Source organism: Schistocerca serialis, chromosome 5 (assembly GCF_023864345.2).
Source record: "Schistocerca serialis cubense isolate TAMUIC-IGC-003099 chromosome 5, iqSchSeri2.2, whole genome shotgun sequence".
Taxonomy (NCBI): domain Eukaryota; kingdom Metazoa; phylum Arthropoda; class Insecta; order Orthoptera; family Acrididae; genus Schistocerca; species Schistocerca serialis.
In genome coordinates this window covers 634400607-634417147 of record NC_064642.1, presented here as the reverse complement: position 1 = coordinate 634417147, position 16541 = coordinate 634400607, and positions in this window count along the sequence as shown.

Sequence of the window (16541 nt, the reverse complement as noted above, 5' to 3'; positions counted from 1 at the left end):
GACTAAATCGGAGATAAAAATCGAAAAAAGTATGTTACACCAAAAAACACACACTACATTAAAAGGCACCAGGCAAAGTATGGCCGGAGCATAAAGGTCCGTACAATGAGTAAAAGAGCCACATGATGGACGGCGTAGCAAGGATCTGTCATGGATGATAAACAGGTCGAGCACACAATTAAAACCCACATCACTAGATGACACTGTATAACAGCACCAAAACACAAAACTAACGTAGCACACTGATAACGAATAAAAACCTGGGAGGATCTGCAGGAGGGGGGGGGGGACAAGGGAAATGGGAAGAAGGGGAAAGGAGGCGAGGAGGAGGGGAGAGAAAGGGCGATGAGGTGGGGAGCGCACAGAAGGAGGGCTCGGAAGGGAAGAGATGGGAGTGGAATACAGCCAAGGGGGTGCAGGGACTCAGGAAGAAAGGAGGAAAATACACGCTGGGAGAAGGAGGGGAGAGGAAAAAGGGGGGCCCTGGGGAAGGGGGAGAACAATGCCAGGTTACAGTTGGAAGGAAGGGTATATGTCATGGCGAAGTTCATCATCTGGGAGGGTGAGGTGCTGAAAATTGCCCTGATGAAGTAAATAGAGGGTGTGGAGGTGGAGAGAGGGAAGGATACAGCGATACAGGTGTGGCAACAGGCTGGGGGAAAGGAGGAAGGAGGAAACCAGGGGGTGGGGGGGATCAAGCCTGCGTACAGTGAATAGGATGCGGAGATGTTGGAGGAAAAGGAGGAGGTGTGGGAAGGGGATAAGGTCACACAGGAACCATGTCGGGGAAGCAAGGCAGATATGGAAGGCAAGGCGGAGTGCATGGTGTTTGAGGATTTGGGGGGCCTTGTAAAAGTGGGTGGGTGCAGAGATCCAGGCAAAGCTGGCATAACAGAGGATAGGACAGATGAAGGATTTGTAGGTGTGGAGAATGGTGGAAGGATTTAATCCCCATGTCCAGCCAGACAGGAGTTTCAGGAGGCAGAGGTGGGAATGGGCTTTCTGCTGGATGATCAGGAGGTGATGGGTCCATGTGAGGTGAGAGTCGAGGGTGAGGCCAAGGTATCTCAGGGGGGGGGGATGAGCTGGATGGGACAACCATAAAGGGTGAGGTAGAAATCATGGAAGGAGTGGGTGGTGTGGCCTATGATGATTGTCTGGGTTTTAGAGGGGTTGAGACGAAGGAACCACTGGTTATACCAAGTGGTGAACTTGTCAAGGTGGGTTTGGAGGGTGTGTAGGGACCATTGAAGGGTAGGATAGAGAGCCAGGAAGACAGTGTCGTCAGCATACTGGAGAAGATGGACAGGTGGGGGTGACTTGGGTATATCAGCCATATGCAAGAGATAAAGGAGAGGGCATAGGACAGAGCCCTGGGGGCCGCCACCAGTGGGATAAAAGATAAGGGAGCTGGTGTTGTGGAGGGTGACATAGTAAGGACGGCACAAGAGGAAGGAAGCGACCAGACAGACAAAATTGATAGGCAGGGCTTAGGTTTGGAGTTTAAAGAGGTGACTGGGATGCCATACACGATCATAGGCAGTTTGGAGGTAGAGGGAAACAAAAATGGCAAAGTGACAGGAGTTAAGCTGGAGGGAGAGAAGATGAACGAGGTTAAGGAGTTAGTCTTCAGCGGAGAAGGAGGGTCAGAAGCCACACTGGGTAAGGGGAAGGAGATGGTGTTGATTAAGGTGCTGATGGATATGACAGGAGATGATGGATTCCAAGACCTTACTGAAGACAGAGGTGAGGCAGATGGGATGATAGGAAGAGGTGGCGGAAGGAGGTTTGTTGGGTTTGAGGAATGAGAGGACAAGGGAAGTCTTCCACAGGTCAGGGTAGAAGCCAGTAGAGAGGATGACGTTGTTGAGGTGGGCAAGGACAGTCAGGAAGGAGAAGGAGCTTTCTCTAAGGTGGCAGTAGGTAACACAGTCGTGACCAGGGGCCATGTTGCGTTTGGACTGGAGGATAAGTTTAATGTCTTGTGCTGTGATTAGAGTGTTTATGGAGGGGGGGGGGGGCAACTGTCCCAAGTACTGCAGACTAGGAGCAAGTGGAGAAGCGACCGAGGTACCGTCACTTTCCATGATGGTGGGGAAAAGAGAATGATCAAAGTGGGCATCATCTGGGATGGAGAGGACCTCTGAAAGATGGCGCTACTGAGGTTGTCAGGAAGGGGGCGGTAGTTATAGAGAAAGGGGTAGTGGGGAGCGGAATGGGAACCAGTAAGATCATGGAAGGCAGAGCAGTACTTGGAGGAGTTGATAGAGAGGATGGCGTTGAATCTTGTGCAGGTCTGGCGCCAGTCCTGTGGTGACAATGAATATTGGCAACAACCAGTGCCAAGTCATTGGTAGTGACAACAAAATTTTATGAATCCAGTCAGCCAAATCAGTACCCACAATGGTGGGACCCGAGTAGATCACCTCCGACTGTAGACTCACAAAATGTGAAAAAAATGGAGGTATCCTCGGACCTGAAACAGGACTTAACAAAATCAACAAGCTAATCTCGGTTACTGTAGGCCTTCGCCAGGAAACCTAGACCAAGACTGAAGGCAATAGAGCTATGCAAGAGAACATCAATATGATTCGCAGTCAGGATGGTACGAAAATCGAAGATGAACTGTATCAAGGATCTACCGTCACTAATCGGGAAGAAAAAGAAAGTATTCAGGCAGGTGTCAATGGAACCATCAATGGTGCAGCAACCATTATCCTCCTCAACACAGGTTTGAGTGTGTCGGTGATGAATGCATAATTTTTCAGCAAGGTAACGCAAATAAAAAGACTGCCGATTGTGCCTGTTACGAATTGCAAAGTTGTAGCAGCGCTGGAAAAGACGACACAAATACAAATTATAAAGTACCAGACACAGGCTGAGGTTTCCTTTGGAAATGACAGCGTTATATGCACGTTCCTATTAATGGAAAACTTATCAAAACCGGTGTTACTGGGCCCTGAGTTTTTACGGGGCAGAGGGGCTGTAATAGATCTCGCCCGGGGAACACGTGTACTTAAGTACTGGCAGCAACTATAACGTTGAAGCTGAATCGATAGTTCGGTGCGAGCCTTCCGCTGACAAGAGGGTTAGGCTATATTTTGGCAAGCAAAAATTATTGGTGTTAGAGTACGATCACGCACAAAAGTGTCGTACTAACAATGATGCACCCAATAACATGAGTGACAAAGGGGCAACAATAGAGGAAAACGTGAAAGAGGCATCTTGCATTGATGGTTGACAGGATGGACAATTAATAAAATTGCTATCCAGGTACCATGAAGCATTTATGGATCGACTAAGTGTCATAAAAGGCTATGTTTATGATATGAAAGTCTATCCCCGTAAGATCTATTGTAGAGCTTCATACTCGGTCTCCTGATCAAAGAAAAATGAATAATAAAGTAAATCCGAGAATATAAGTCGCCAATCAGAACTCCACAAGGCGAAATTTAATAAAGGAAACTAACAAACAGGATTACTGTGTCGATGACTTGGTACTACTAAGAACGCATCACACGGCGTCGCTAATCAAGAGGAAGAATAGAAAATGACAATTATTGTACGAAGGACCATATAAAATAATCTCAATCCCACATGACGGATGTCATGTACTAGAAGACGTCAGTACAAGGAACCTGAGGGGACTGTATTGTCATAGAGAAATATTTGCAGTAGGAAACCACTGTTGTGTCTCTGCGAATATAATGCTACATCCAGTGTAAATGCACAATTGCATAAATATAAATATATAAACAGTAGTTACAGTGAAAATGTTATCATAAGTGATTTCGTGAATTTATATGTACTAGTCTGTAAGCCTACATGTCAGTAGGTATACTGTAGTATTAATGAATTTGTAAGGAGTAAATGAGTCCTGTGTCTATGAACCTCACCTATGAACCTCACACGTGACGGATGTTAGTTGCGAGTTGGTTCGTGTGTTTGTCTGCATTTGCTCTGTTTGGAGCACTTTCTTTTTTGTGTACCGTTTTGAGAACGTTTTCCTTATTCGGTTGTATTTGCTATTAGCTATCGTGAGCCTTTGTACTGTTAGATGAACCGAATATGTACATCTGTCCCATAATCTGGTAATAATTCTAACAAGAATATGAATGAATGAGTATAAATGAACTTAAATAAAAATGTATGCTATCAAATATGTAAATGTACTTGTATCTACACATTTCAGTGATGATCCTATGATCAGAACAATGTAGAGGATTCCAAGAGCCATCATGTAATTTTTTTGGTGGTATATGAACTTTGTCATCATGTTCTTACAATATAGAACAATGTGAACATGAACAAAGATCATTACTTTATGAAATGTCAATTGTATAGGAGATTGTCTGTTGTGTGGTTGATGAGACACTAGCAGTAATCAGGACAGTGAGGCGTGTCTTACAAGAACTGTGAAAGTCTAGTAGATGCGTGAAAAACTGTGTTTTCGTTTAAGGGAGAGATGAACAATGATTACAGCTGTGGTCAGTGAACATATGAACGCCCACAGGTTGTTAAAGTTAGCAGCAACGACGCGGACGTTGAATAACTGTTAACAGCATAAAAATTGATATAAAATTCCAGACCTCTAATAAGCTGTTGCGAGTCATCTTTATCCTGTCAAATGTAATGAGACAGACTGTACTGCCAGCCGCGTGGCAACACTATAATGCAACGCTGGTTCCGCAGCGCCTCACGCAATAAACAGAGCACACGATGGACACCAGACTGAAAAACAGTACAGTTTCGCACACGTGCATAGCTAATTAAAGGAGGTGAAAATGAACAATAAGCAAAGTGGATATGGTGGTTTGATAAAAAAAAATTACAATACATCAACTGGTTTTTTTCTTAGCCCGAGGGCAATGTAATATCCACACCTATGTTTTATTCAAAATAATCTTCACGACAGCATTGCATGTGGAATGGGACTGAACATTGACCTATTCTCGTAATACTAATAAAAAACACTTCACCGTAAATAAAATAATAAGTAATTATTGTCAATGACATAATTTAATATTTTGTAAAAAATTATATCTCATACAATACCAAGTAAAAAGATAATGAAAATCTTTTGTTTCTACAGCTTTGTTCAAACTGTTGTACTCATAGAATGTGACTGATGTCTCATAACACAGAGGTCTATAAAAATCTGTATTATGTTGCTAACCGATATTTGAAAACAGAGTTTATGTGTGATTGAAGTGAATCTTCTCTGTTTGGAGTTTGATTCATTGTAATTCTCGTCCTACATAAAAGTTTTTTGCTTAGCTACTAAAGAGCGCTGCCATTAGTGGCACTGATCTGCAGCGCAGTTTATCGGTAAATGGCGAATATCAATATGTCTTGTAACACTGAGAAATATTTTCAAATATTAATGCATATAGTAAATGTGAGAAATCATATATATATATATATATATATATATATATATATATATATATATACTATTACGAGTAAAACACAGCCTGAAGCAGAATCGATGAATCGATAAGTGATTCTCTAATGTTGCCTGTCATCTTAGGGAAATAATGCAGTGGAAGTTTTAAATTGATTTTCAATACAGACATAATGTTGTTGGTTGTAATTGCGGTAATAATTGTGCATTGTTGGGCGAGGAACCACTCTGCGGTAATAAATTCCAGTTAGACTATGAACATATTGAACTTCTATGAATGCAAACAGCATCTTACATATAAGTTCTTATCTGCTGATGTATGTAGCCTGGTAATTTCGTAACAATTGTTATGAAATATTTTGACAGGAAAATATGCTAGTGTTGTGTATTTTTTGTGACAAAACTGTTCATTTTACTCAAAGAAAAGTTTCGTCACCTCGAATAACAGTAGCATTAAATTTGATAAACGACCTGCCACTAGCAAAGAGTGTTTTAAACAAAACACTGAAATTACTGAAAATCATTAATTTGTTTAGTTCAGATTACTTATCAGGCATTTTGCTTGTTTGCTGATTATAAATGATTACTTTTGTGAATGAACATAGTGACATTTACACTGTCTGACAAACAACATTCCTACATGTTCCCAGGTGGAGATTTCTTTAACAAAATAACGTTCATTAGTTGGAAAATGCAGTGATTAAATAAAATTTCATGTTAGATTAATAATAAGTAACTAATTTTACTGTAATCTTGCTGAACTTGTACAACACAACACATGCACAATTACACCATAAGTCACACTGTCAAGAAACAATGTATGTTGATTTCATTTCCAAAGTTAAATGTTCAGGAAATTTGTGAGCTACAGAGAACCACTTCCAGAAAGCATATGCCACGTATTGTCGCTTCTGCTCTGTGATGTAGAGATGCACTGGTGCTTTAAAATAGTTTAGTAAAACAGGTTTAAAAGAAAATGTTGGTTTAAAACTGTTTAAACTGTAGAATTTGATGTTTGTGAAAAGAATAACAGTGTGAGAAGACATTATATATGTAGTTCATATTCTGTACTTCAACCTCAAAATTTACAGTTACTACATAAAGTAATCGTTTTAAATCTAAAGGCACTACTTAAAGGTTTTGCTTCCATGATTGCAGACAGTAGCTATTCATTTGGACTAGAAGTAAACCAAAATTAATAGCACTCCCTTTGGTCCTGAACAGAGAGATCACTTGACGTGCCAAATAAATTCAGATAGAAGCATTCAGTAGTTGACAGCACTTCCTCAGAATTTGAACAGATAGATCACTAAAACAACAAACAAGTTCATAAAATTATAGACACAGCTTCCAATATCCAGATGACCATGAAACTGAGTCCTCATCAGAGCAAAGAAAATTACTTTCTTACAATTATTTATACATGCTCGATCCGAATTATACTTGGGGTTCCACTCCATTTAGACAGGTTTTTCTGTTTGTATTTGAGCCAAACCGTTTTGGACTTTTGTGTCATTCCAGCCATGAATGGACCAGTTGCATTCTGCCCTAGCTGGGGTTAGTGGTAAGTTTTAAAATCCTGGATACTAAACTGTACAAACCTTACTGCATGCACAACCCCAACCACGAGCTCAATGGAGACATGTGATTAGCAACAGCCCTGACACAATCTTTCAGAAACAAAACAACATTAGCTCGAAATTCCTCCAGATTTGCCTGAATCAAGTTGAAGCAAATTATTTAGTGTTGCTACATAGCTCATTCCTTTTCTTTCCTCATTATATTAACAGCCCATCTCCTATACTGTGGGTCCAGAAGGTTTGTTGCATGTGGATCATTTTGGGTGTTAATTTTTTCCTACAGTTTTTCCTATCTGACTAGCCTTCAGCGGAAAATATTTTACTTTCCTTCAGCAGTACCTCTACGTCAGCTGAAATCACAGTAATAATCTCACATACCTCCAACAAAATGGTACTGTCTGCTTCTGCTGACATTATATTGTCACACATAGGGTTCAATAACTTCAAAGCATCTTCCATTTTCTGCAGTGTCTCATACTCTAGTATGGCTGTCTTCAGAGTCTTGTCGAACAGCATAGCGGAAGAGTATAGCTTCCCTGTTTCTTAACCAGCTATCATAATCTGTTTCTACGACAGTCCATCAGGAGATGGAAGTTTGAGTGTGACAGATGAAAAATGGCTCTAAGCATTATGGGACTCAACATCTGAGGTCATAAGTTCCCTAGACTTAGAACTACTTAAAACACAATCATGCCTGAGGCAGGATTCGAACCTGCGACCGTAGCAGCAGCGCGATTCCGGACTAAAGCGCGTAGAACCGATCGGTCACCAGAGGCCGACCGGCCTTTAAAGCGGCTGACAGAAGACACACTGCAGTTTTGTTTCCTCTTAGCCACCAATCTTGCATTGTAAACACGGATATACTTCAAATACATAATTACCTTCTTAATTAAACAGTTAAGTTTATGAAGCACTTCTAGAACTACAATATCTTCTACCTACAGATTTATGCTATGCAGCCTATGCTGACAGTATGCAGATATTGTCAGTTTAAAATGTTGCCTGCAGCCAGCGTTCTTTGAGAATTGTCTGTTAACAACAGCAATGAAATTTGCATTGCCTATCTGTTTGACAGTATCCAGACGATATGGGAAGTTCCACTTTCTCTTCGGAATTAAACGATGATGAGGTCCCATACTCCGAGGAGCGTAGGGGATGATGCAGGAGACCCGCACTGACGTACTAGGCAAGGTCCTGGCGGAGGTGGTTTGCCATTGCCTTCCTCCGACCATAATGGGGATGAATGATGATGATGAAGACGACACAACAACACCCAGTCATCTCGAGGCAGGAAAAATCCCTGACCCCGCTGGGAATCGAACCCAGGACCCCATGCGAGGGAAGCGAGAATGCTACCGGAAGACCACGAGCTGTGGACTCTTCAAAATTAATTCTCATGTAAAGTACTAGATCTGAAATAGTTATTATGAGACTAACCACCTTGTGGCCTGCAATATCTGTCCAGCTAGCCACAACTAATATGAGTGAATATGACTTCTGCATCTTCCACGTAACAGCTGGCTGCACGCATTGGTGTTCGGTGGTGGAAAGAATCTTGGCAGCATTTGGATTCTAGCAGTGGAAGGAATACACCTGCTGTATACACTTCTCTAACAATATCTTTGTCAACTCCTGAATCTGGACAGTTATAGATGAAATGCCAGACGATAACATATCACACTGACAAATATTGTGAATGCTTACTCATGAGTGTCACTTTGAAACAATTGATTCCACTGTGTTGTCTGCAGTTATCACTGTTTTGACTACTAAGTAGGGTAACATATTTGACTCTACTCAGATATATGCTTTTCAATGTTTAATTTTAATCTAACACCTCACATCTGATAGAAAGTAAATACTGAACAAACCTAGCTAATTTTTTCAATCTTTTCTTGCTGGCTTCCCATTTAACTCTCTCCAATGTGGAGCAAGTATTAAATTCTGATTTGCTGTCTTCTCACAAGAACAGTGATTGGCATCCTTGGGTAGTTAAAACTGAATATAATGACAGGTAAAGATAAAATGGGTTTGATTATGTCTTAGTCATGACTATTAAATTATTTTAACATTTCAGTTTGCCTTAGTAAAATGAAGTTTTCACAGACAGTGTTTACTTCTGTTACAGCCTATGGGCTGAGAGGTTACGGGTGAAAGCCATCAACATAAAGTGAAGTTTCATCCTAGGTTGCAGCAGACATTCTCACAGGTTAATCACTCTGTTGATTGCTTAGAAAGTTTATGTAACGCTAAAAGTGGGCAACAGCATCCGACCTGGTCAGTCATTGCACTACTGTTATTTTGTAAGGTTTCAGTGTGCGTTTGTGCACAGCTGCACAAACAGATGCTACTGTCACTCTTTATCACCAGAAGACTAGATATTATTAATTCACTTAATCATAAATTTCAGGTGTGAAAGTCGATTTTATGTGAAAGTAGATTTTCAACTAGCATAGCAGTGAAAGCAAAAGGAAGGAAGTCAATAAATTTGGAGCATTACTTGCGCTGATACTGGCTATCAACTGGAAATAAAAAAAGTTGGAAAAACCAGCATCAGACATCTCATTGGCTCATTAGTTCTTGGCTACTTTAAAAATCAGCACAAAATTTGAATTTTTATTGTCTTTTAGAAAAAAGAAATGTTAATAGACCTTTCCCCTCATTACTTTTACCACTAGAGTTTACAAAGGTGCTAACTTTATTGGGTGTATTGGCTTATATTTGATGTCATTGAAGCATAATAGTCTCAGAAAAATCTACATCTACATCTAAGTGATTACTCTGCAATTCACAATAAAGTGCCTGGCAGAGGGTTCAATGAACAACCTTCAAGCTGTCTGTCTACCGTTCCACTCTCGAACGGCAGGCGGGAAAAACGAGCCTTAAATTTTTCTGTGCGAGCTCTGATTTCTCTTGTTTTGTCGTGATGATCATTTCTCCCTATGTAAATGGGTGCCAACAGAATGTTTTCGCAATCGGAAGAAAAAAACTGGTGATTGAAATTTCATGAGAAGATCCCGTGGCCTTTGTTTCAATGATTGCCACTCCAATTTACATATCATGCCTGTGACACTATCTTCCCTATCTCGCGATAATATAAAGCTAGCTGCCCTTCTTTGTACTTTTTCGATGTCATCCGTCAGTCCCACCTGATGCGGATTCCACACCGCACAGCAATACTCCAGAATAGGGCGGACAAGCGTGGTGTAAGCAGTCTCTTTGGTAGACCTGTTGCATCTTCAAAGTGTTCTGCCAATGAATCGCAGTCTTTAGTTTGCTGTACCCACAATATTATCTATGTGACCGTTCCAATTTACGTTATTTGTAATTGTAATCCCTAAGAATTTAGTTGAATTTACAGCCTTCGGCTTTGTGTGACTTATCGCATAATCGAAATTTAGCTGATTTCTTTTAGTACTCATGTGAATAATTTCACACTTCCTTATTCAGGGTCAATTGCCACTTTTCGCACCATACAATATCTCATCTAAATCATTTTTCAAGTCGTTTGGATCATCTGATGACTTTACAAGACGGTAAATGACAGCATCATCTGCTAACAATCTAAGACGGCTACTCAGATTGTCTACTATGTCGTTAATATAGATCACGAACAATAGAGGGCGTATAACACTTCCTTGGGGAACGCCGGATATTACTTCTGTTTTACTCGATGACTTTCCGTCTATTACTACGAACTGCGACCTTCCTGATAGGAAATCACGAATCCAGTCGCACAACTGGGGCGTTACCCCGTAGGCACGCAGTTTGGCTAGAAGACGCTTGTGAGGAACGGTGTCGAAAGCCGTCTGTAAATCTAAAAATATGGAATCAATTTGACATCCCCTGTCGATAGCACTTATTACTTCATGAGTATAAAGAGCTAGTTGTGTTTCACAAGAACAATATTTCCTGAAACCGTGCTGTCTATGTGTCAATAAATCGTTTTCTTCGAGGTACTTCATAATGGCCGAATACAGTATATTTTCCAAAACCCTACTGCAAATCGAAGTTAGTGATACAGGCCCGTAATTCAGCGGATTAATCCTATTTCCCTTTTTGGGTATTGGTGTGACTTGAGCAATTTTCCAGTCTTTAGGTACAGATCTTTCTGTGGGCGAGTGGTTGTATATAATTACCATAGACTTACTAAATAAAAATTAGACCGCGCATTGGCGCTAGTGTCGCGTTCCCACTTTGAACGTGACAGAAGCCGCCATTTGCAGGGAAACAGTGTGTAAACACGGTTCGTTCGTGTGCTGCTTTTAATTGTAACAGTAAGAATGGAAGCAAAGACGAAGACGGAAACAATGTTACATTTCAGAGGTCAGTCATTTCTGGTGGTTTGTTACTTTCTATTACTTGCATATAGTATTTTCATGGAGAAATAATACATCATGAGCGTTTGTTTTTGTTTAGGTTTCCCCTTAAAAATGATTTTCTAAATCTGAAATGGATAGTTACTACTCGGAGAGAGAACTTCCAACCGACAGCAAATCATTTGCTGTGCTCTCTTCATTTTGAAGAGAATTGTTACATGGAAAATTATGTAAATAGACGTCAACTGAAGGACGATGCAATACCGACAGTATTAGGATTTCCAACTCATTTGAAAAAGGTGTAGTGTCTTGAAAATCGTGCAATATAGGCATAGGTTAAATATTGTGGAAATACTGTCAGTGTGTATAATTCTGAGCGTTCCTTTTCCAGGTTACCAAGGCAAGGGAACCGCCAAAGTCAAGAAATGTTGAGACAGCAGAAAACGTGTGTGTAGATGTGCACGTTTCTGGTTACACTGGGGACCACAATCATTCATTTCCATCAAGTCCAAGTAAGCTGAAGGAAAAGTTCGAAAAAATTGAAGAAAGGAAGGAAGCAAAAATTGTGCAATATAAGACTAAGTTAAATACAGTGAACAAAAAGTGCAAAACACATACGCAGAAGATTTGCAAATTAGCAAATATTTTAGAAGAACTAAAAGCTAAAAACTTAGTAAACGATAAAGTAATCTCGCTTATTAACGCTACTCACAGTGACATGTTATTGGAGATCCTAGATGGAAGCAAAAACAGATCACAGCAATATTCGGATAGGTTGAAAGCTTTTGCTATAACTTTAAATTTTTATTCACCTGCTGCTTACAGGTATGTTCACAGTACATTTGATTTATCCCTACCACATGCAAGTACTTTACGGAGATGGTACAATTGTGTTGAAGGTTTGACAGGTTTTACGTCAGAAAGTTTTGGCGTTATAAAGGCAAGAGTTGCAAAATCGTCTTGTGAAGTGTTTTGTGCGTTAATGTTTGGTGAAATGTCAATGAAAAAGTGTGTTAAGTGGGATGGAAGTGAATTTGTAGGCTATGTTAATTTTGGGTGTGTGCCAACAACATCAGGACTACAGAGTGTTGAATGTAAAGAAGCATTAGTTCTTATGGCAGTAGGTGTCAACGATCATTGGAAGACCCCTATAGGATACTTCCTAACTGATGGTGTTTCTGCCTGGGAGAAGAAAACAATTATTGAAATGGGCATTAAAATGTTGTATGATGTAAATGTCAGTGTGTTAGCTGTTACTTGTGATGGACTTTCCACTAATATTGCAATGGCAAAGGAGTTAAGGGCAAATATTGCTGTTGAAGATATGAAACCCTATTTTTCTCATCCTGTTACAGGTAATACTGTATATATAATTTTAGATCCTTTCCATATGATAAAGTTAGTTAGAAATATGTTTGGTACATATAAGAATTTAGTTGATGGAAGTGGAAGGAAAGTCTCCTGGCACTATATAGAAAAGCTGCATTATACACAAGAAAGGGAGGGGCTTACTCTGGCTAATAAACTGAAATTATTGCACCTGAACTTTGGACAACAAAAAATGAAAGTGAAGTTAGCTGTCCAGGTATTAAGTGCTTCAGTTAGTTCTGCACTGCAATATTTGTGCTGCGATTTAAAATTAGAGGAATTTCAGGGATCTGAAGTAACAGCAGACTTTTATCTTATTTTTGATCAAATATTTGATATGTTCAATTCAAAACATCCTTTGGCTAAGGGATACAACGCACCAATGCGGGAGAGTAATAAGTCTGTTTGGGAGCCTTTCCTTGAGACAGTAGCTGGTTATTTGACATCCCTTAAAGATACAAATGGGAAGCTATTATGTAAAGGTAATAGGAAGACAGCTATACTTGGGATATTAGCACTGTGTGGAACTATTAAAGGCTTGTATAATGATGTAATCATGACAAAAAAGATGAACTACTTGCTGATGTACAAGTTTAGCCAGGATCATCTGGAAATGTATTTTTCTTCAGTTAGATCTAGGTTAGGATGGAATAACAATTCATCCTACCTGCAGTTCAGAGCAGCATATAGGAACTTCCTCCTTTCAGATGAGGTCAGACCTAAGGCAACTGCTAACTGTCAGGTTCAAGATGATACATGTCTTTTACCTTGGACTGGGAAAAATAAGCGTGTTTTGTATGACCCAGTTGAGTTTTGCAACAGCAGTAGGTATGACTGTACTGATGAAAGAAATGTGAAGTCTGTCTCTGACCATGATTAGGTGATACTGCCAAATAACGTATTAATAGAGTACACTAGTAATGTTGTTGTGTATATTGCAGGTTTTGTTGTGAAACATATGGTAAAGAAATTGAATTGCAGTTCTTGGGTGCATAGTTTATTTAGTGTAGAAGCAGTTCAGTTCTCTGATTTATTAAGGAGGAAAAACAATGGTGGCTTGATTATGCCATCAGCAGGAGTAATTGTGGTTTGCAGAGAAGCTGAGAAAATAATACAGCTACAGGTTGCAAAATCAACTAATGTAATTCAGAAAAGCAATACACTCATTGAAATAATGTCACATGTTGTGCCAATAGTAATGCAGCAGGACTTATTTCCTGAACTGAAGGACCACCTGATGGAAAATGTTTTCCCAGAGAATCATTTGTACATTATTGTAAAATCAATTGTAAGGCAGTATGTTACTGTTCGTTGTCACCATATTACAAACACATGCAACGCAAAATTGCACAAAAAAGTTATTAGACAGACACTGACAAAATCAATTGTATTTCAAAATCAGTGATGGGTGAAATTTGACGTTTTTTAATTAAAAATCTAACTGTTTAAAATTGAAAATAGCGTTGTTGTATCATTTCAACTCTTGCCTTTTACCACATGTGTATGAATAATCCAGACAGTTGAAAATGTCTTTCTTATGTATGTGTACAAAATTTAATCCTGTGTACTTAATTATGCCAATTAATGTCTGTAGTGTGGTGGTCCTTCCTCACACCTCTTACCTCCTTCTACTGAACATTACATCTGTAGTATTACATGGGGTGTGGAATGAAGTTAGAGATGTACATGTCAGTCTAAGACAGTGAAAAGTCATTACATCATTGTACTCAAGTGCTAATTCTATAACCAAAACAATAAATTTAAGATTTACTGAATAGATTTCAAGGAGTAGCCACATAGATATTTCTTTGATTGTTTTGACCTCCATTACATGACATTTAACGTGCTCTGGTAAGTTACTGAAAACATGGATAGCTGACTCTTCTTAATACGTTTAAGTCTTTGCAGCGGCTCTTTTTGGTCCTAGTATTTTATTTCCATGCTTTCACCATTTATTTAAAGTGAGAAATGTTTATAATGATAAGGGGTATTAACGGATAGTTGTCAAAATACCAATGATAGGTTGTTACAGAATGTTCTTGAAGTGACGCTACATCTTGGTTGTGATAAACCAATACGTGATGCCTCTGAGTTATAGGTTAAATTGGAACGTAGCAATTTGTTTGCAAAGCCAATTAATGCAAATGTAAATGTAGGTGACAGCAGAGAGTTCTATAGCCTAACCTGATGTCTAAATTTACACCTTATACTGTATCTAATAAACTTTCTGCTACAAAAATTGCAAGCTACATAGGGAAAAAGTTCCAGATTAGATTACAGACAAAGGTATTTCGTTGCATGTCAAGGACTTATATTATATTTGCATATAAATTACTAAAAACACTAACAGGGTTAATGTACTAAGTTGAACTGAATGAAGAACTAGGCACATGATAGGTATTTAGATTATTAATCAAATAATATTAAGTATGAACCAGAGGTAGGTTGAATAATTGCGTTTAGATACTTAACATGTGTTGTCAGGTGGTGATTATACTTCGTAAATGGTCAAATATTGGATCAAATGTTGCAAACTCAACCACTTTCAGAGGTGCTATCAGTGTTAAAAACTAATGTGCGAATGAAATTCCTACGGTATTTAAAGTGATATTGGTTATTACAATTATTCATACCAAAATTCAGGTCCGGACAATACTGTGCTAAACAAAAGTAAGCGTGCAAAATGTACACAGTAGTCGGCAAAAAGCAAACAGGACCTGACAGGAAAATTACGTGAATTAAATAATAATCGTACTATTTGCTACTTTAAAAGTTTCATGTAATTAGCCGACGGCTGTGGCCGAGCGGTTCTAGAGGCTTCAGTCTGGAACCGCACGACCGCTACGGTCGCAGGTTCGAATCCTGCCTCGAGCGTGGATGTGTGTGATGTCCTTAGGTTAGTTAGGTTTAAGTAGTTCTAAGTTCTAGGGGACTGATGACCTCAGATGTTAAGTCCCATAGTGCTCAGAGCCATTTGAACCATTTTTTTCTCATGTAATTATCTAATGCAAATAACTCGATGTAAACTCGCTCCACCTTGTCAGGAAAGAGGCTTACATTCTTAAATTTCGCGTCTCTATGCAGACGTATTTCGGAAATTAGGAAACTTCATTCATTTAAGTATACTATTAAAATAGACTCGAATACTCAGTATTTTTTGAACAAAAATTTGTTTAATTTGTGCTTAAATTTGATCTTATTGCGTCTCATATACTTCAAATCACAATCCCAGTACTAGGATTCATCCCTGCAAATGGCGGCGGTCAGCTGCTTCAATTGGGGGACAGTTGCCCCGCTTCTCCACTACGGCGTGGCAGCGGCTTGATAATTGCTAAATATGGATCTATTTTATCAGCATACTCTGAGAGGAACCTGACTGTTATACAATCTGAACCGGAGGCCTTGCCTTTATTTAGTGACTTAAGCTGCTTCGTTACGCCGAGGATATCTACTTCTACGTTTCTCATCTTGGCAGTAGTTCTTGACTGGAATTCAAGAATATTTACTTCGTCTTCTTTGTTGAAGGAGTTTTAATAACTCTGCTTTAGTGGCACTGTCGTCAGTGACTTCATCGTTGTTAGGCGCGTAGTGAAGGTACTGATTGCGTCTTGCCACTGGTGTGCTTTATGTGCGACCAGAATCTCTTTGGATTTTCTGCCAGATTCCAAGACAGATTTTCGTTGTGGAAATTAAGAACATCCCGCATTGAAGTATAATCCATATTTCGAACTTCTGTAACGCTTTAGCAATCTTGGGAATTTTGCTTTATTTTAAATTTGACATGCTGTTTTCGCTGCTTCTGCAACAACGATCTGATCCGTTTTGTGTACCATGGGGGATCAGTACCATCACTTATTAATTTACGTGGTA